The following is a 21,173-nucleotide window of genomic DNA, read 5'->3' as shown; positions in this document are numbered from 1 at the left end:
GGCTTACTATAAGACTTTAAATTTAAGGAGAAAGCAAGCCAAGGGAAGGGGATTATGCTTGAATGTTCTTCATGATAAAATAGTAGTAATTAGTTTGAGCAAAATCCCATAATAGTTTTTTTTTTTTTCTTTTTTGCACTTTGTGGGAACCAAATGGCAGACAGATAAAACAAATTACTTTACTTGGGGTAATTAGTAAGTGATTATAACTTTCTGCCTATGTTCTCCCAGGAGTACAAAGAGCATGCCCTGTTTTTCAAAGAACTTTATGTTGCTTAGTACCTAATCCATCTAAACTCATTGCAAAATCTGGCAGCAACGTCAACACAAACATTGAACAATCCAGCATACCTGGGAGATGGTAGCAATACTCATTTAATGATGAGAGGTAGGAGGTAAGGAGAAATGTGATGCTTTTATTTTTTTGTGTTATTTACTTGTTTGTGCCATCATTGTTAGCCCCCAATTTGCATTTGCATTTCTTTTTATCTAGGAATCACAAAACTCCTAAGAATTAAGATCCATATGGTTGTATATCAGAATCTAGGATTGTGAACTAAAATATTATTGTGTCTTTAAGTCCAGAGCATTTAATTTGAGAACAATAACATTGAGGAAGAGAATTGTCCTCTTGATAGAGGTCATAGAAAATTCAAATTAATTCCTAATCACAAATGACTCAGGAAAACAGTTCACATAGTGTTTTGATTGAAGGACATGGAGACCTTCACAATAAGGTTGCTGCCAACTGACAAAAATAAGGGCATCTCTTTGTGCTGAAAATGGGAATGATAACACAGCAAATCAGGTTCTGTCTGGATATGAAGGCTATAAGAACTACCCACATTAAATATGACAAACCCTTAAGATAATCGAATATATTTATTGACATACATCACTTAAGAAATCTTTTCTAATTCACATATTCACTACAAAGGAAATTATAGAATTAATTTTCTCTCTTTTTAATGTATACAATTATGAGAACAGCTCTGTCATGCCTTAATTTTTAAATTTGCAGTCATGAAAATTCTTTTGTTTTTTGGTACAATCATGTTTGTCATGATCATCTGGATATTTCTTTGTCACCAGAATGTATATTAGTTTTGGATATTTTTATTTTAAAGTAGTTTTACTATAATCATCAATTATTTTCTTTAGTTTTGCCAGATTACTTTTCATTTTATGCTGATTTATTTATTCATTTTTATTGGTTTCTTTATTTTTTGGTACTGGGGACTAAACCCAGGGGCACTTTACCAACAAGCTACATCCCCTTTTTATTTTTTAATTTTGAGATAGGTTCTCACTAAGTTGTTGAGACTCTAAGATTCTGAGGCTGTCCTTGATCCTTCTGTCTTGGTGTCCCAAGTTGCTGGAATTACAGGACATGCACCATTGTGCCTAATTTATTTATTATTTGAACTTTTTCCTCCAATGGTACATATTCCTTTATTTCTTTTCTTTGAAATTATAAATATGCTTATCTGAAGCTATCTTTGTTTTTTAAGGGGGATAATGCATCTGAAGTACATTTTTCATTCCTTTTACTTACTTGTGTTAACACCTCCACAATTTTTTACAGTTTTTGTGTATATAGTCCAGTTAAACTCTTCTTCCTTATGTGTGAGTGAGGTAGGCCTGATAGAATTAGTAAATAAAAATGCAGGATATGCAGTTAAATTTGAATTTTAAATAAACTGTTATTATATTTTAATGTTATAAGTATGTCCTATTTAATATTTTGAACATTCTTATATTATGTGTTAGTATAATTCTATATTTTCCCACTCTATCTCCTCGTGTCTCTTGCTTTGGAAGCACCTTTCAGAGAGGAAATCAACATGAACCAAAGTGAAGCCTCTGAGCTCACAGACTTTTAAGACTTTACTGTGGAAACAATTGATGTTTCCCCTTTTCTCCTAGTCTCAATTCTTTTGATTTAGAACTTAGGTTAGAAATAATAAATATGATAGAATTATGAAATCTCTTTATCGACCTGCCTCCCTTGACATTTTCCGATTTGGAACTGGACCTCCAGTTCTCTCATAGTCCACCCATAGTATAGGAATTTCAATTCAGCCTTTCAAAATCCTATAAGAAGATCAAGATCAGAGGAGGAGAGTTTTTGTTTTTAACATTCTTCTGATATAAATAAAAAAATTCACTGAATTTTGGCAGATATTATTTACAAACTGTGAGTTGGGATCATTGCTTTTTCTTGTGTTCATGTTGATGGATTTTTCCCCTTTATTCTCTTTTGAGGTTTTCATAGGGAAGTATACTTTATTGTAATATCTTCTATCAGAAATTTGGATAGGTCCTGAAGATGAATTCTGTTATCTCTGATAATAATAAGTAAACATTTATTGAGTAATTGACACATGAAAATCTCTAAATGAATCATTTTATTTGAGTTTATGCAAACAACTCTATTATCCTGCCTATCAATTTATAGATAAGGAAAGAAAAGCTTAGAGAATTTAGCTGGCTTTTCCAAGGTTGCATCTTTTATGTGACAGATGCAGTATTTGAATCTAGCTCCAGAATGCATTTGTAACTGCTACACAACTCTACCCTCTACCTCAGAGAAAGACTTTCACTAAGAAAACTTTTCAAAATCATCACTGTTCTGGCATTTGGTGGGTTAAAATGTCTCAGGAATGAAGGAAAGAGTACTCTAATCAGATAACCTAGTCAAGAGATTGGTGGAGACATGGTCTGGAGAGGGTAATGCAGAGTCAGGAGAACACACTATTTGACTTCCTTACATGTTTGTCCTGTCCCTCACTCAAAGGCATAGGTCTTCTAAGTTCTCTAAACATCTCTCTCCATACATTTTCTGTGGATCTTTGATCGAAAGATGTCTCCAGGAGCTGTGAAGCAACAGGAGCTTCATCCTCCAGTGGATATTCACCCAAGGAATCATGAAGAGAATAGAAAATTCATTATTGATGTAGTAACCTTGTGGAACTGACTCAAACGTTGTTATAACTATGTCTCATTAGTCTTACATGTAAATAAACAATAGATATCCCTACATAGGACACATAATGTGCTGGAATAAAGATGAGTTAGGGAAAAATCAGATTGCCTGTGACCTATTTTGTCTGTACTTCAGTGGAGAGAGGTCAAAAACTCTATCCTGTGCCAATGTTGCACTCATCCTTTATGCAACCCCTTTCAAAAGAGATTAGGTTCCTATTACTTTATTACTGCAATAAAATGTACAGCCAGAATTCTGGAATGAAAGAGCTGCTGCTACAGAAGCTGTAATAGAGGAAGCTGTATCTTAAGTGTCAGCTTGAAAAATTGCCATAAAGGCAATCTTTTATAGAGAAAATATCTTCTAATTTCTCACTGCAGAATATGCACCATCAGATATAAGGTAACACAGAAGCTGATTTTTTTCAAAAGTGAAATGGTTTTTCATAAAAGTCTTCTATTAACTTTCATAGCATAATGCAGGGCATTGTTAATTGCAGTTGTTTTATTTTTATTTTTTTTATGATAGAACTCCTAGTTAACCAGTTAATAGAAGGTTAATTTCAATGCTTGTTTGAAGAGCATTATTTTGAGCTTTTGCATCAAAACCTTATTAATCCTTTCCCTGTGTTTCTCTTTTAATTCTCTTCTATGTCCCCTTCTCATTCATTTTGGAGTATACTCTTATTTCCCTATGAACTGATGTGATAGAAGAAGCATGTCCATTTTTGTCCTGTCTTTTATCAGATCATAACTGTACTTTCATAATTATATGTAGTGTAGATGTTAGCACTAGGTTTACTTTTGGTAAGGGAGGTCACAGTCAGGGTCACCCTTCTGAATTTTCCTAGTAGACAAGGGGAATTTTTTGTAATCCACTGACATCTTCCAATAGACATTGTCTTTGTAACATGAGAAGCTTGACTCTCACATTTTATATGCCTGAGTTTCATGTTTTCCAAGGCCTCTATGATATAAGCAATAGAGCAGATTTTGCACACATGAAACATATTGTTTTTGTTGCTATAAAAGGGACTTTGACCCCCTAAAAATTGGAACAAGGCAGGGATGCCCTCTTTCACCACTTCTATTCAACATTGTCCTTGAAACTCTAGCCAGAACAATTAGACAGACCAAGGAAATTAAAGGGTACAAATAGGGAAAGAAGAACTCAAACTTCCCTATTTGCTGATGACATGATTATATATTTAGAGGAACCAGAAAATTCCACCAGAAAACTTTTAGAACTCACAAGTGAATTCAGTAAAGTAGCAGGATATAAGATCAGTGCTCATAAATCCAATGCATTTTTATACTTAAGTGATGAATCTTCAGAAAGAGAAGTTAGGAAACCTACCCCATTCACAATAGCATCGAAAAAATAAAATATTTGGGAATCAATCTCACAAAAGAGGTGAAAGACCTCTACAATGAGAACTACAGAACACTAAAGAAAGAAATTAAAGAAAACCTTAGAAGATGGAAAGATCTCCCATGTTCTTGGATAGGCAGAATTAATATTGTCAAAATGGCCATACTACCAAAAGTGCTATATAGATTCAATGCAATTCTAATTAAAATCCCAATGATGTACCTTACAGAAATACAGCAAGCAATCATGAAATTAATCTGGAAGAATAAGAAACCCAGAATAGCTAAAGCAATCCTTAGCAGGAAGAGTGAAGCAGGGGGTATTGCAATACCAGACCTCCAACTATACTACAAAGCAATAGTAACAAAAATGGCATGGTATTGGTACCAAAATAGACAGGTGGATCAATGATACAGAATAGAGGGAATGGAAACAAACCCAAATAAATACAATTTTCTCATACTACACAAAGGTGCCAAAAATATGCAATGGAGAAAAGATAGCCTCTTCAACAAATGGTGCTGGGAAAACTGGAAATCCATATGCAACAGAATGAAATTAAACCCCTATCTCTCATCCTGCACAACACTAAACTCAAAATGGATCAAGGACCTTGGAATCAGACCAGAGACCCTGCACCTTATAGAAGAAAATTTAGGTTCAAATCTTCAACACGTTGACTTAGGATCAGATCCTTAACAGGACTCCCATAGCACAAGAAATAAAAGCAAGAATCAATAACTGGGATAGATTCAAACTAAATAGCTTTGTCTCAGCAAAGGAAACTATCAGCAATTTGAAGAGAGAACCTACAGAGTGGGAGAAAATCTTTGCCATGCATACTTCAGATAGAGCACTAATTTCCAGAATATATAAAGAACTCAAAAACTCTACACCAAGAATACAAATAACCCAGTCAACAAATGGGCTAAGGAAATGAACAGAAACTTCACAGAAGAAGATCTACAAGCAGTCAACAGATATATGAAAAAATGCTCAACATCTCTAGTAATAAGAGAAAAGCAAATCAAAACTACCCAAAGATTCCATCTCACCCCAGTTAGAATGGCGATTATCAAGAATACTAGCAATAATAGGTGTTGGCGAGGATGTGGGGAAAAAGGTACACTCATACATTGCTGGTGGGGTTGCAAATTAGTGCATCCACTCTGGAAAGCAGTGTGGAGATTCCTTAGAACACTTGGAATGGAACCACCATTTGACCTAGCTATCCCACTCCTTGGCCTATATCCAAAAGTCTTAAAATCAGCATACTACAGAGATACAGCCACATCAATGTTCATAGCTGCTCAATTCACTATAGCCAGATTGTGGAACCAACCTAGAATCACTTCAATGGATGAATGGATAAAGAAACTGTGGTATATATACAAAATGGAATATTACTCAGCCATAAAAATAATAAAATTATGGCATTTGCAGTCAAATGGATGAAATTGGAGAATAACATGCTAAGTGAGTTAAGCCAATCTCAAAAAATCAAAGGATGAATGATCTCACTGAAAGTGAAGGATGATGACACATAATGGAGGGTGGGAGGGGGACAAGAATGGAGGAAGGAGGGACTGTGTAGAGGGATAAGAGGCGTGGGAGGGGTGGGGGGAAGAAAAAATAACAGAATGAATCAAAAACTATTACCCTAGGTAAATGTATGATTACAAAAACTGTATGCCTCTACTTCATGTACATACAGAGAAACAAGATGTATCCCATTTGTTTACAATAAATATGAATTTAAAAAAAAAAGAAAGAAAAGGAAAAGCATGGCAACAATTCCTAGAAAATAAAGAGAAACAAGCTGTTCTGGAAATGCAGGTTTTACCAGGATAAAGTACACACTGGTTCTTTAGAGCAAAAGGTAGTGCCACCGACGGACACTTGATTTTAGGATTTTTAAGTATATATGATCTGGGTGGGGTGGCCTGTGCCTGTAATCCCAGTGACTTAGGAGGCTGAGGTAGGAGGATCCTCAGTTCAAAGCCAGCCTCAGCAACTCAGTGAGGCACTTAGCAACTCAGTGAGACTCTGTCTCTAAATAAAATATAAAACAGGGGCTGGGGACATAGCTCAGTGTTTAAGTTCCGCTGGGTTCAATCCTTGTAACCAAAAGAAATAAAAGAATGTATCAAGTGAAGGAAAATAAAAGGAAATTTGAGGCAATATACAGAAGCAATATTTTATTTTAGTATAATATTTAGCATAATAATAATTGTACTGATGCAAATTGGTGGCAAACCAGAGATTCAAATCATTCGAATCATTTAATACGCTACTAAATCATTTTATATCATAAACAAAATTACACTTTTATGTTGCCTAGAATTATGCAATGTATTTTTCCTTATTATTCCAACCATCTTATACTAATTCATATTTCTCAGTTGAATTACCTATTGTTTTAGCTTACCTTATGCTTTCATGGATATTACTTAATTTGTTCCTCAGAGCAATTTTAGCACATGGGAAGGACAGCTATTTTCATTTTACTAATATGACAAAGGAATCTCCAGGAGGCTAAGTGATTTAGAAGAGGAAGTTAGAAACCAGAGACTCAGAGCTTCTGAGTTGTACACCAGAACAAGATGTATGTTGCCTTTAAGAATTTCTGCACAAAGTGATGCACTCACTATGATGTGTACTGTGAATGGGTAGCATTTTTTTTGCAGTGTTGGGGATCAAACCCAGGACCTCACACATGCAACACAAGTGGCAAATGGGTCTTCAGCTCATGCCACTACTTCCTTCTTTTGGGTGTAGCATAAAAGGGACTTGTATATCAAATAAAAGACATAAATGTTCCATTCAAACTGCAGAGATACCCAATGTGATGAGAACCGAGAAAAGCATTTGATCAGAGGTGATTTATTATTGTTCTTTTTTGTGGTACTTGGTTATTAAACCTAAGGCTCACATATGCTAGGCAAGTGCTCTACCACTGAGCTCCATCTCTAGTCCTTGATATTTTTAAAACTAGTGTAAACCCTGTGCCAATTTTTTTGTATCTCAATATGTTCTTTGGGTACTATGATAACTGACAACTGAACCCATTTCTAAATACTGTTGTGTCAGGAACTTCATATACTTTCATCATCCTCACTGGGGTACCTTGATCCCTATGTGTGTAATTCACTCATATGTTGCCTAGATCAGACAGAATGTTTTAACACCAGTATTTTAATCATGAATTTACTTCTCCAATGGAAGTTTTGAAAACCATTATGAATCTGTTAACTGTTCTCCCACATTTGGTTTTGTGCCCTTGCCAACCTCACACTGCCATTGGGAATTCTTTTTCCCTTCTTTTCTGCTATTTTTTCCCCATATTTCCTGCCTTATTGCTCAATTTAAAGTTTTTTCTTGGAAACCTTTACAGTCCAACTTTGGATTGCAAATAGTCCTTCACTTGTCTTAATCTCAGTGACATGTTATAGAGACTTTACAGTTAAATGTGGAATTTTGACATTCTTTTGTGTCATACTTGATTGTATCACTCTCTTAATGCATTGTCTTTCCTATCAGATGGGGAACCCTTAAAAGTCAGACATTTGAACTTTGAGGATCTCATGAGGAATCAGATAAAAACTCAACATGGGTATGTTGTAAGAGTTTAATACAGAAATAATTACAAAGGTGTAGAGAAGGTTGAAACCATTGAGGCAGTATCCTGTTTAATAACAGTAAGCATAATGTGCTGTAGGCCTCAAAGAGTGAATGAATGGAATAAACTCTGAAACCCAGAGGTAGAGAGAGCAATGTGGAGAGGACCTCTTCTAAAGAGCTATGACCCAGCTAGCATGCAGTGGCCCTGCAAGTATAAAAACTCATCTCACTCTCCTCTCACCATTTCACCTCTTGCTGGGATTTCTTATTGGCCAAACCCAGCCAGAAACCAGAGGGCAAGTGAATCCATTGATGTGATCCACATATGCCACATTTCCAGGGCACACAGCAAAATGGAAAAAAGTGAATAGTGGGTATAGAGAGATGACCAGTGACACAAGTGGTAACTAACAAGCATGAGTCCATTTATTATACTTATTTTGTGTTCCTTAAGTTCTTAGTACAGTTCAGAGCTACTGGCAATTTTAGAATCAAAATGCAGGATTACAGACACCAAACAGTGGGCATAACTGTTACACTCACGAAAGAATTTTCATAGATTTTCCCACACATATTCCACTGAACAGTACTTGGATTATTCATCAAAATGTCTAGTTATAGCTAGCCAGGAGAGGTGGCACATACCTGTAATCTCAGCACTCAGGAGGCTGAGGCAGAAGGATCACAAGTTCAAAGCCACACTCAGCAATTTAGTGAGGCTCTAAGCAAGTTAGTGATAACTTGTCTCAAAATAAAATATAAAATATAAAAGGGCAGTGGTTAAGTGCCCCTGGGTTCAGTTCCTGGTACCAAAAAAAATTTAGTTACAGCTAGCCAAATATAGAACCACCATTAGAAATGTCATCATTAAAAATGCAAAGAACAAAACTTTCAAGTATATAGCAGTGACTTGGCAAGTAGGTGGCACGTGGCAAGATTTGACTAGGAAGATTTACTATTTCTTTTAAAACCAGTTTTGTAGCTTCTTGTACTTAAATTACTCCTTTGGAAATGCATCCTTTAGTTTGGAAATTTTACTTGTCTCCAGAAAATGTTTTGTTTATATTTTCATATTTCTTGTTATTTAAGTTTCAATTAATGCTTCTAACCCCAGAAAAAGGGGTCCTTCTAGCACTCCTTTACCTACTTGTGGAAAAATGTATCACGGCAGATTCCAGGCATCTAAGGTAGCAAAATCAATAAACATTTTAAGTTCAGTTCAAATGGAATTGATTTGAATTAAAGTCTGTTGAAATAAATAATCATAAATAAACAAATTTTAGGATGGTAAAAACTTTGAGATTGAAAGATATGAGACTTGAGCTGGGATTGTAGCTCGGTGGTGGAGCGCTTGCCTAGCATGTATAAGGCACTAGGTTCAATCCTCAGCACTATATGCAAAACTAAATAAAGTTTAAAAAAAGCTGAAATTATTTGAAAAAAGAGAAAGATGTAAGACTATAGATGAATGTCAGAAAAACATAGGAACAAATGCTGTTGAACATCAAAGTAAATTGAGCCAACATCTTTGACAGAATATAAAGAAAGCCTGATGAATCCCACCCTAGGGTTAAGTTTTTAAAAAGCTCTGCCAGAGATAAGTAAGACAGGAAAGAAGTTTCATGGTCCTTGACATAACCTTTAACCCCAGGATGCTGAAGCTTATTGAAAAAATCCCAAACTCCAATAAATATGTACAACTATTATTTTATCAATTCAAAATGTTTTTCTAAAATCCAAAATTGCTGAAACTAAGGATAGCATTAAATTCAAGATTAAGTAAAGCACTGTAAATTTTATTTATTTGTTCATAAACACATAAGCATTATCATTTCATTATTCAATTTAATTTAAAATATGAACTTGATATTTCTTGGTAGAGAGTTGTTAAACCTGAAAGAATAATACCAAGGGAGTGGAAGAACAACTGGTAGAAATGACAATTGATTATATATGTGAATTTAAATATTTATTGATTTCAACAAATAATGATTATTTTGATATCTCCACTTATTTATTTGGTGCCTATATAAGTAGAGGGAGGGGGCCTAGTGTTCTTAACGCTTTACTTTTTTTCTCATGGACCACCATTTGTTCTTTTATCAATCATGTTCTGTTCTCCATCCATTCCCTATAATTTGGTTTTAGGTCTTTTTCTTATATGACTTTTGGAGTTCGATAGTAATGACACATGTAGATGAGAATTGTTTTTGAACTCCATGTGTCTACTGAGTATGACAGTGCTCACCCCTCAACTTTAGGATATTAAAAATAAATTATTTTTTTCTCTTTGAAAATAGCCATCCTAACTGGAGTGAGGTGATATTTCATTGTGGTTTTGATTTGCATGTCCCTGATGATTAGTGATATTGAGAATTTTTTTCATATACATGTTGGTCATTTGTACATTTTCTTTAGAGAAATGTCTACTTAAGGCTATTGCCCCATTTTAAATTGAATTATTATTATTATTATTATCATTATTTTGCTATTTAGTTGTTTGAGTTCCTTCTATATTTTGGATATTACCCACTTGTTACATGTATAGATTGCAAATATTTCTTCCCATTCTCTAGGTTGTTTCTCCAGTCTGTTGATTGTTTTGTTTGCTGTGCAAAAGCTTTTTTACTGTAATGTAATTCTGTTTATCTATTCTTTGCTTTGTTTTCTGTGCAGTTAGGGTATTATCCAAAAACCTTACACAGAATTGGTGAGAATGTAAATCAGTAGAGTCATTGTGGAAAATGACATGGAGGTTCCTCAAAAAATTAAATATTGAATTGTCATTTTATTCAATAATCCCACTCTTGGGTATATATTCAAAAGAAATTAAATCGGTATGTTGAAAAGGCATCTGTGCTCTCATGTTTATTACTGCATTATTTACATAGCCAAGAAATGAAAACTACCTAAGTGTCCATCATCTGATGAAAGGATAGAGAAAATATGGTACATAGACACAATGGAATGCTATTCAGCCATAAAAGGATGAAATCCTGTCATTTCTTACAACATGAATTGAAACAGAGGCCATTATGGTAAGTGAAATAAGCCAAGCACAGAAAGACAATTACCACATGATTTAACTCATATGTCAAATATATATATATAAAGGAAAGTTGATCTCATAGAAGTTGAGAGTAGGAGTAGAATGGTGGTTATAAGAGGCTAGGGAGGGTAGGGTGGTAGCTGGGTTGGGGAAGGAAAGATCAGTAGGTACCAAGTTACAGTTAGATAGGAGCAAGAAGTTCTGGTGTTCCATTGCACAGTATGGTGACTATAGATAATAGTACTATACTGTACCTCAGAAGGCTAGATGGAGAGATTTTGAAAATTTTTACCACAAATAAATAACAGATGTCTGGGGAGATAGATATGTTCAACCTGATTTAATTATATAATTCAGTGCCAGGCACAGTGGTCCACATCTCTAATCCCAGCAACTCAGGAGATTGAAGCAAGAGGGTGGTAATTTTGAGACCAAATTGGGAAATTTAGCAAGACACTGGCTCAAAATAAAATTTTAAAAGGGCTGGGAATGTAGCTCAGTGGTAGTGCTTGCCTAGTATGTGCAAGACCCTGGAACCCCAGTACAGCAAACAACAATGACAAAAAAATAAAGGACAAAAATATACAATGAATACGTGAATCAAAATATCATATAGAACCCCATTAACATGTATAATTTTATGTGTATATTTAAAAACCCAGATAAATGCTTTAAAAATAAAGTTTAAAAAGTCAATATCTGTAGTAAATAATTATTAGGTGTTTACTGTGCATGAACACTGGGAACAGAGGGATGAACATTACAGAAAACATCTCCGTTGCTGAATAGCACACATTCAAATGTCAGGGAACAGGCAATAAACAAAGAGATAAATGTGATATTTTTAGTGTAAAGAAAAAAATGTAATGATACTTAAGTATAAATATGAAAACAATAGAACTAAATGATAGTAGCTGAGTGTGTGTCTATAAACTAGTTTAAATTGAGTAGTCTTGGAGGTCCTTTCTGAAGGGGGAAAATTTCATTTGAGACCTAACTGACAAGAGGCAGATGAGAGGCAAGAATGTTTTAGCCAAATTGAAAAGCAAGTCCAAAGGCCCTGAAGTACAAACATGCTTGATATGTTCACAGATAGCAAGGAAGGATTAAATGCCTTTAGAGAAAAAGTCTTAAGTGGTATTTTGTTTGACATCTAAAAGACTATATTCATCCAAACTTATGTTATTAAATAATCTTAGGATATTTGGACATTAAAAGTTCATTAGTAAAAATTCTAATCTGATTACAACTTTTGAAGTGGGCTATTGTTTAACTCTCATTGCATATTATTAGGGAGAAAACTTCATTCTCATAAATGAGAATTCTTTTTAAAAAATTTGTATTATTTTGTTATAGTCATACATAATACTGGGGTTCATTCTGACCTAATTATATAAGAATTTGATATAATATGCTCCAATTCAATCTTCATTACTTTCCCTTCATAACAAATTGATCAACTATGTTTTTTGAGCACCTACTAGGTGCTATATGTGTTGTGAGCACAAAAGATACAACATAACAAAAATATGAATTTTTACTCTCATGACAAACAGAACTCAGTTGTTGGCAATGGTCATAATCCCATAAACAGATAACTAATGATACTATAGCCTACCTAATACAAATGAGTCATGAAGTAATAAAGAGGAGAAAAGTTGTTTATGGATCACAGTGCTCAGGGTGGCTTCTTGAAGGAAACAGGATTTGAACTGGCAGAAAGTAAAAAGTGGCTAGAGATTTTCATCTCTAAAAATAAAGTTTATGGTAATGAGTAGGAGTGAGGGGGGTTGTGCCATATCAATTGTTTCTTGTTATACTTCTTCATATCATAAAGTTTTAAAACTGATTTTGCATTTTCTATGCTCAAAATATATATCTAAGGAAATACTGTGAGGCTTTTTCCTTTCAGGGATGATTTCTTTCTATGCTATTTGCAATTCTTCCTATTTTACTAGACAGCAGCTCAACATGTGAAAAAATATCTTCCATTGGTATCAGTTTTTATTTTGAGATGTTTAACCATTGCAAACAAAGGAAACAAATGTAACTTTACTCACTGTTGGCAAATAAGAAAGGCATGATGTAATTGTTGATATTTAACTTTTGTTGATAATGATATATGCCAATTGTTGATAATTACCATATTCCTTCTATGGTGAAATATAAGGGGTTTCTGGGCCCTGTGCATTCCATTCACACTTTAGAGTTTTTGTTTTTGATTTTTCAGTAGTGTACCTAGAAGGTGATCAAGGATGTTGAAATTTCCAAAATTGCTAGATGCTTCTCAATGGGACCTGCTTGATACTGAAAAAGGTCTGCAAGCAAATAAAGAAATACAGCTCAGTGAACAGTTAAATCAATAGTGCAAATGGACTCTTAGCACTTCATTGACTTTCACTGGTCACTGAGTCAAGTCCATGCTGTTTGTTGAGGGTCAGTTCAGTAACTTTTTCTTCCTTTTATCATCTGCTTGGCAGTTCAATCTTTTGAGGCCACAGCTACTGAAGACTGTCAGAGATGTTTGTGTGTGTGTGTGTGTGTGTGTGTGTGTGTGTGCAGGCACACACGTATTTTCTTGAGGTCTCAAGAGTGGTTTTCAAACATGAATAATCATTACAGTTACTTGGAGTCTTTTACAAAATGCAATTGCTTGAGATTCACCCTAAACCATTTAGATAAAGATCTTTTTACTGGGACACAGGCACCAGTATATTTCCAAACCTCCTGTTACTTCTAAAGTTCAGTGAGTTTTGAGATCCACTGACCTCTCATGAACAGCACTGAGAGGATGAATGCCTTCATTTGTATGTGTTCATTTCTGTCAGATACTTTAAATGAAGTCATTAACCAAAATGCATTTCCAGAGTTCAGGTCATTGAGTTTAAAATAAAAGAAAATGCATTTCTGGATGGTAGAACGGTAAGGACATGAAGAGAATCAGGACAATGTTCTCTGATGCAGTACAGATACTGACCCAAAGAAAGCTAGTTTACAGGTCACAGCTGCAGAAATGCATTTAAGAAGGGTCAGTGACAGGTGTAAGTTGGCACAGTATTCAACTACTATTCAACTACCTGCCCTTGATTGAGAGAACAGTCCTCCTTTGGACAACAAAGCTAATCAGGCTATACTAACTGGTTACACATGGTTGCTGAGAGGTTCCAATAAGACAATACAGTCCTGATTCCTTTGTGGAAAAAAGAAATAATGTGCATGTGAAAACCCTTTCTGTCCACAAAGGGCCATAAAATAGCAAGAACTCATCTTCCTTCTCTGTGTAACATGGTCACTATTTATTATCTTTTTCAGAATACTTACTGTATTCTGAATACAGTTTGAATTTTGAATGTCCCCCAAAGACCCATGTATTAAAGGTTTACTCTCCAATCCATGGCACTATTGAGAGGTGTGGAAACTTTAAGTGCTGAGGTCTAGCAGAAGGAAGTTAGGCCACTGGGGCCTAAATTTAAGCATGCTCTTGAAGGAGAAATTGAGACACCAACACCTTTCTTCTCTTCTCTTCTCTTCTCTTCTCTTCTCTTCTCTTCTCTTCTCTTCTCTTCTCTTCTCTTCTCTTCTCTTCTCTTTTCTCTTTCTCTCCTCCCCCTCCCTCCTTCCCAGCTGCAGTGAGGTGAGTCACTGTCCTCCACCACACACTTCCCACCTTAATGTACAGCCTTGCCCCAGATTCACCCTATGAAACTGTGAACCAAAATAAAACTTTCTCCTTTTTTTGTGACTTTATATCAAGTATTTGTTACAGCAGTAGAAAGCTGACTAACACTACTGGAAGTGGTGAAGCAGTAATGGAGCAAATAGAATTTGAACTCAGATATCAGATTTAACTGAGGTTATACATCTTAATAGCTGAGTGACCTTGGGCAGGTTTGTTGTCTTGTTTGAGTTTCTGTTTGTATAATATGCAGACATTTATAAGATATAAGAAGAAATAATGATAATTGTTTATGATTAATAACAATACTTTGGTTATAAATTTATTCACCAAATATTTATTAAGTGACTACTATGGATCAGGTACTATTTTAGTCACCAGGGATAAAGCAAAGAACAAAAATGTCTCCAGCTCTTATGGAGTTTACAGAAGCCTAGGGGAATAAAGATAATAAACTAGTTAACAAAGCGATAGCATGACAGGTGTTCAATAAGGGATTTGGGAAAAAATGGTGAATAGATGGGAATGCTTGGTAGAATGTGCAGGTTTTGAGAAATGGTACCAGGAAAGCCTCCATTATTAGATAATATTTGAAAAGACTCCTGAAGAAATTAGAACAACTAAGATGTATTATGAAATTAGTACATCTGTGACAAGTCTGCTGCAAAACTGCAAAAGTCTTGAGGTGTCATTGTGTGTGGAATGATTGAGAAATACATGGAGACCAATGTGGTTGGAGTGGGATAAGAAAGAGGGACACTGGTGAGAGATGAATTCAGAGTTGGTCAGGAGACCATCATAGAGGTGACCCTTTTCAAGCTTTAGTGTATGTGTGTGTAGGAGAGAGACAGAGAGAGAGAAAGACAGAGAGAGAGAGAGAGACACCCTGGGGAATATTTTTGAAGTATGGATTCAGACCCCATAGGTCTGGGTGTTGCATTTTTAATCCATCCCAGATACACAGACCATATTCTGAGTAGCACTGGTACAGGGCCATAGAAGCTATTATACATAAAGATGTTAGCTTTTGCTCTGATTTGGAAAACCATGGAGAGTTTTGAGTGGACTGACTTTTTGAAGTGAGTGCCCTGGCCGCTGTGATAATGAGGTGTGGTTAAGAACCCTAACTGGTTTTGCAGAGATAACATATGGGTTTCAGTCTTATATCACCACTCCCTGCATGTCTTTGGAAAGTTGCTTAAAATTCTTTTACTTCCAACCTTTTGTTTTGAAAAATGTTAAACCTAGAGAAAAAAATGACAGAAAACCATAATAATCACCCTTATATCATTCACCTACATTAACCAAGTGTTAATTTTGCTCTATTTGCTTTATCTCATACTCTAAGTAGATATTTGTTTTTATACCCCCAAAACAGTGTTTTTGACATAATGACCTTTCATTGCTAAATATTTCATCTGTACTTTCTTAGAATAACAGTAATCTCATGTATAATTATCAAATTCAGAATATTCAATATTATTATGGTCACCTAATATAAAATCTCCATATAAATATAATTAATTTGCTCTCCCACAAAGGTCAGTGTAACATTTTTCATTTTCTTATTCAAGATCCAATCCAGAATTTTACATTGCATTAGTTTTGATATCACTTCAGTCTCTTGACCTAGAACAGTTGCTTACTTAGTTTTTGTTGTTGTTGTTGTTGTTGTTGATCTTTCATACCATTGCTATTTTTGAAAAGTGTAGGCCAATTATTTTGTAGAATGTCACTCACTGGGATTAAACATTTTAATGATTTGATTCTGGTTATGTATTTTTGCATTTTGGCAAAAATACTATATTAGTGATGTGTCTTGTTCAGTGCATTATATATGGAGGCATTTAATGTCAGTTTGCTTCATTTTTGATGATATTAACTTGAATCACTTGGCAAAGATGTTATCAGATTTCTTCATTGTAAAGGTACCTATTTTATTTTGTAATGAACAAATTTTCCAGGAGAAATCCCATCTAAGTAATCTTTTTCCTAGTAAACTTTCACCCAGTCATTTTGTAATAGTTAATAATTCTCATCTGAATAATTTTTCCTATAGCAGTTGCAAAATAATTTTCTAATTCTATCATTACTCATGTATTATTTGGTATTCCACTATAAATAAGAGCTTTCCCTTTATTCTCTTTATCTTTCTGTCTGCCAATAATCTCTATCAATCATTGTATTTACCTACCTATTTATCTAACTTTTACTTGTCTCAATATGAACTCTCAGGTTATTTTTAATTCAGTTGTATTATAAACCATTACTGTCATAATTATTTCGTTAACCAACTTGTCCTGATTTTTCAAGTGAAAACCCATTTACATTGGGTTCTATGTTCTTTTGAGTTTCTGAGTGTCTCATTTTCTTGTCTCACAAAATATTTCGTGTTCACTTTTATGTTACCATCCCAGCACTGAATCAGATATTTCTCCCAGGAGGATTTTTTTCTTTTTAGTAAGGACTTATAACCGTGTTAGTATCAAGATTTTTGTTTATAAAATGAGTTGGTATATAATAATAATATTCAGAGTTGTTTTGAGGGTTAAATGAGAAAATCTAAGTCAAAGGCATAGTATATGCTCAATATACTCATATCAATACACTCACTATCTCATTCTAACTACTTCTAAGGTAGTATAAATAATGAAAGCATGGCTATGTATTTCAGGGCATGAGTTGGATGAAAAAAGTTGAGGAATTTAGAAAATGTGAATTACAATGTCCTTTGCAGGAAAGCAAAAGGTTAGCAGATTTTCATAATAGGTCCAGAAATATCTACTTTGCTTCTCAATGCATGGATGAGAAACAGTTTGCCATCACATGTAGTATTTTAGCATAAACAGTTACCAATCTTGTACTCAAGTCCTTATGCAAATAAGATAGAAAATAAATCATACTCTCAAGGAAATGAATTCTTAGTTTTGATGATGTGGGAAGAGATTTTACATAAAGCTTTCAATCTCAAAGCATTTCATTTAAATTATTTGCAAATTCTTCTTTAAAAAGGGAGCTTCATATGTAGAGAGATTGGTCCCATTTATATCCATATATAGAAACAAATACCAAGAGAACATAATACCAGTATTATGGTGAAGAGGAATTTGTATTGCTTCACCATTTCTAATTTTCCATTTCTAATTTCATGACATTCTTTGCTTTCTTTGAGGGCAGGTTCACATGTGTGTGAACCTTTTCTCAAAATTATCTTTAATTTTTCTTTATTAAATGGTAGTCCGGCACCATGGCATATACCTAGAATCCCAGCAGCTCAGGAGGCTGAGGCAGGAGAATCACAAGCAAACCCAGCCTCAGCAACAGAGCAAGGCCCTAGGCAACTTAATAAGACCCTGTTTCAAAATAAAAAATTGGCTGGGGAATGTGGCTCAGTGGCTAAGTGCCCCTGGGTTTAATTCCTGGTACCAAAAAAAAAAAAAAAAAAAAAAAAAAAAAAAAAGAGTAATACGTGCTATTTTTATACCCATTAGAAAATGTAAATAAGCAAAGAGAAAAGAAGCTCATCATCCTACTACCAAAAGGTAACCATAATTGATATTCTAGGCAGTGTTATATTTCTGTACAATATGTATTTATTTGTGTATGTATTATTTATATATAGCAGGTATGTACTGATTCTGCAATATTACATGTAACTACCTTTTTGGAAAATAGAATTTAAAAAACATTTTGTGTCAATAAGTATTTCATTAATTCATTTTCATGGGTAGAAAATAGTTATATGATGGTATAAAAATTTATTTAACCAACACCCTTCTGCTGTGTGTTATGGTTTGGGTCTTTAATGTACCCTGTAATATGGCAATGCAGAAATGTTCAGAGGTGAATGATTAGATTAATAAAAGGCTATAACCTTATCAGTGGATTATTTATATATAGCAGGTATGTACTGATTCTGCAATATTACATGTAACTACCTTTTTGGAAAATAGAATTTAATAAACACTTTGTGTCAATAAGTAGTTCATTAATTCAGTGATATTCTCTCTCTCTCTCTCTCTCTCTCTCTCTCTCTCCCCTCTCTCTCTCTCTCTCTCTCTCTCTCTCTCTCTCTCTCTCTCTCTCTCTCTCTCTCTCTCTCTCTCTCTCTCTCTCTCTCTCCTTCCTCGCTGCCATGAGCTGAGCAGCTTTCCCCCACCATATATTTTACCATCATGTTCTGCCTTCTCTCAGACCCAGAGCAATAAAGTTGGCTGACCATAAACTGAAGCCTCTGAAACCATGATCACAAAATAAACTTTTGTCTTCTAAGTTGTTCTTGTCAGTTATTTTGGTCACAACAAGAAAAAGCTGACTAACAAACTGAGCATTGTTTTGATACTTCCTTATTAAACACTGTATCACTTTGAAATAAATAGTTACAATTCCTTTTTGTCTCTTGCATTATATAGAGACATACCTTGTTTATCTAAGTCTCCTTAGCAACCAGTAGTACTCCTAGGTCCATTCAGCACTCAAAAATTATTTCTTAAAGACAAACATAGTCTATAAATATCTCAAACTCATTCCTGTTCCAGGGATTTTGTGTCTGTTGTGGCATGCTTGGTAAGACAAAATCTAAAAGTAATTTTACAAAAGAAACTAAAAACTGCTTCTCCAAAGTGAACAAACTCATAACCTGTGAGTAGAGGTTATCTGAGTTGTTCTTGAATCTCTATATAACAATTTAGGCATAGAAGTATAAGGTAGATGGACACCTCTAATTTTTTATGACCTGATGAAGATTGCCTCTCTGATACTACTTCATGTGAATAGTTGTTACCTAGGGAGAAGGGAAACATATTTGCATGAGATCAAGGAGCTCCGTAGAAGTAAATGTAGTAACACACTGTCCATTTTTTATTTATTTTGGTGAGACTAAGCATTACTAGACCCTCTCTGATGGATCAGAAGACATGCTAATCAGAATAAATGAGAGAGTATTCCGCTTCCTCTAAGATCTAAAGAAGTTGAGGAAGGCCTGGTTTTCATACAGCTTGTGGTTGAGGCTTTGAGGCCTTCCGATCCCAGATGCTTTGGCCTAGCAATTTTGCTTTGAGGCTAAAAGGTAAGCATATAAATAGACATTTATGAAAAGGCTCTAACCTTGAGAGTTCCAGGATGGTACTCTGAGTTCTGTACAAGCACCTAAACTGGTCTTGCTATGGCTGTAAGTAGTATAGAGTCATCTCTGCATCTCTGTGTGATGAGCTTTCACAGCGATGCCATGAAATAGTCAGGGGAACAGGAAAAGTTGGCAATAGGGAACTGTAATCATGATGGGGCTGCTGGGATGAGGGAAGTCTTGGTTTCTTCAAGTCTATTTTGAACTGAGTCATTGTTCACAGTTCTTAAACAAATGAGGGGAATGGGCTAGTTTTTAACAGGAGATGCCAGAATTCCTGTTAATATAGAATAGTGAAGTAATGAGTAATAGGAGAAATAAAAGAAACATGAAACATTCATATTCAGATCTAGCAGAGCATGTTGTGTTGTAAATAATTGCCTTTTTATTGTTTTACCCTTAACCTATGTAAGCTATAACCTGTCAACTATTCTTATTTATTACAACTCAGTGCCTAAAATAATTTTTTGCTTGTTTGCAAAGTACCTAATCTAGACTGAGCTCAACTGGATAGCTCTGCTTCATACTGTGAGTCCAGATGAACTTGACTCCTTGCAGAAAGTTGGTCTCAGGTCTGCTGCACATATGTTAATTCTGGGACCCAGAGTGAGGAAGCAACAGCCACCTGAGGAAGGTGCTTCTCGAAGAGATCTCAGAAATGTAAAAGGATATGCCCTACTATAGGAACACATTTCAAGCCTTTGCATGCTAACATTTCATTGGTGAAAGCAAGACATAAGATGCTGGGGAATACATTCAATCTCTTCTGGAGGAACTGCAAAGTCATATGCCAAAGACTGTGATTGTGAGCTAGTGTGAATAACGGAGCCAGTAACTTAATCTATCACTCCAAAGATCAGATTAACCTCCTCTCTGAGCTTTTCTTTGCCTATTTCCATTTTCACTAAAGTTGCTCTCTTTAAAACTCATCTAGGAGAAATTTTGTTTAAGGATTTAGTTGAAATTGGTCTTGTGTTGTTTATGTTCCTTAATCTTTTCTCATCAACTAAATTGTAAGCAAGTTAATGATGGAGACTGTATCTTATGTTTTTGTATGTTTCCTGCATTCCTGCATATCGATCTCCAATATATTTATTGAAGTCACATAAGAAATACTTCATAGAGAAAAAAATAAATTTTATAATTGCCAATTTTTGAATCTAGATTCTCATAAGAGGTATAAATGTAAAACACATTGCAAAAGAATTTGATATAAACTAGACTGCCTAGACCTTTTCCAAATAAATACGAATATGAAAGTAGAAGGAGTTGTATGTTTCTGGGCTGCCTACTGCTGTAATATTAACTATTTCTGGTATAATGGCAGGCTGCCTCCTCTATAATC

Source organism: Sciurus vulgaris (genome assembly GCF_902686455.1).
Source record: "Sciurus vulgaris genome assembly, chromosome: X".
NCBI classification, from domain to species: domain Eukaryota; kingdom Metazoa; phylum Chordata; class Mammalia; order Rodentia; family Sciuridae; genus Sciurus; species Sciurus vulgaris.
Note: the sequence above shows the minus strand (reverse complement) of the source record.